Here is a 1,767-nt window from a genome sequence, read left to right on the forward strand (position 1 = left end):
GACAGGTAGCGTTATTTTTATACAAGCGTCGAGCGCTGCGCTAATGTGTTTGGCCCCATGTGTGTTTGCGCGGGATTTTTGTTTTGTTTTCGTTGATCTTCTCCCAGCGCCGCTTAGAACACCCGATGATGCTGAGATTGGCATTTGCTACCGGACGAACGGACGGATGGACGGATGGACGGACCGTCTGGACCGAGACAGGGTTCGTCCGTGTTTGGCGATTAATCACACACGCACCATCTCTAGATATCTCCGCTCGGATGCGGGTGCGAAACTTCTTCTGATGATACATTTAAGTGGAAGTGCATTTGCACGTGCGAGGAATTGGAGAACTCATTACGGGCGATGGTTATATTGACATGAACAAATGGTTTGTTTTTCGGAACAAACAATAAAATTATTACTAGCTGCGCTAGGTGTAATAATCTTCCAGGTACTTATCAAAAGTAAGTATCGAAAATTTACCGAGTAACGAGCAGTTTACCTGATTCGACACGTGGTCTAATTGAAGGATGTTAATGTTTTATGAGGAAATGAGAAATGTTGATGTTTTGATGATGTTTTGATGTAAATTTATTATTTTCCGGAGAAGATGCTACTTTGCGAACTGAAGAATGTACTTCAAAATCCCAACTATAAAATAAAGGGGATCTTTTAAATGGATAATCAAAGAAAATACGTCAAAATTAAATCGAACAAATTCTGATCGTTCCACCCTTTAGAAAATTTATAACATTATTAAGAGAAATTAATACCAAAGAAAGGAAGTGTGTCAGTGCAATAAATCTTATCAATCAATTATTCAGTTATTATTTGATATGATCTGTTTGATTAAAAAGAGCATGTTCTAATTAATAGTTTGTTTGCAGTTTTATCAAACTAGATCACGAGTACTGATGTCACGTGCTGTAATGAAAAGCATAAGTGATATTGTTGACGCCATTGACGCGAATGAGGTAGATAAGCTAAAGCTGGTTTTCCCGATATTTGAGCTGCCAGATCGAGCGAGTGTCTCCCAGAGTCGAAAGATGATGGAATCGAAACAAATGCAACAACATCGAAGATCACAGCGAAGTCATTATCGCCGCTTCTGACTAGTGGTCAAAACTGTTTGCTTGCGGTTGCTGTTAACCTTTGCTTGATAGTTTATCGTCTCATTATATAATGACTATTTCAAAATTGATTCACATGGAACGTACGTCAGTCGCTATTCAAAAGGCTAGTAACATTGGCGATCACTTTAGAACATTCAAACAAAAAAAAATTGTTATCATAACCATAGAATTAAGATTGAAACTGTAAATCGATGATGAAATTTGAATACATTTTTTCTTGTCAATGTAACAAACTATCCACGTACAGAATTTATTGGAGTTTTCAAAACTGCTTTTCGATTTTTTATATTTTTTAATTAAAGCTGATGTTTTTTTACAAAATATATCCAAAAATCATAACTTATGATTCACTGGACCGATTCAGATGATCGACATATCAAATTTATGTCAATGAGATCTCTTCTTTTTGACATGCATTTTTCATTTTTTCGTTTGAGTGATTATTTCGATTTCCAAAAATTACTATTTTCAAAAATTCATAACTGTTAAACTGCTGAACCGATCCAAATGGTCGACATTTACAATAAAAGGCAATTAGTTTCAATTTGGTCGTGAAATTAAAGGTCTTCTTCGAAAAATTACACTCACGGAAAATTTAATTTGAATTTGATATTCCTATTTTCTGTCCAATAAGGTAAAACAACCAAAACAT

Source organism: Toxorhynchites rutilus, chromosome 3, assembly GCF_029784135.1.
Source record: "Toxorhynchites rutilus septentrionalis strain SRP chromosome 3, ASM2978413v1, whole genome shotgun sequence".
Classification (NCBI taxonomy): Eukaryota; Metazoa; Arthropoda; class Insecta; order Diptera; family Culicidae; genus Toxorhynchites; species Toxorhynchites rutilus.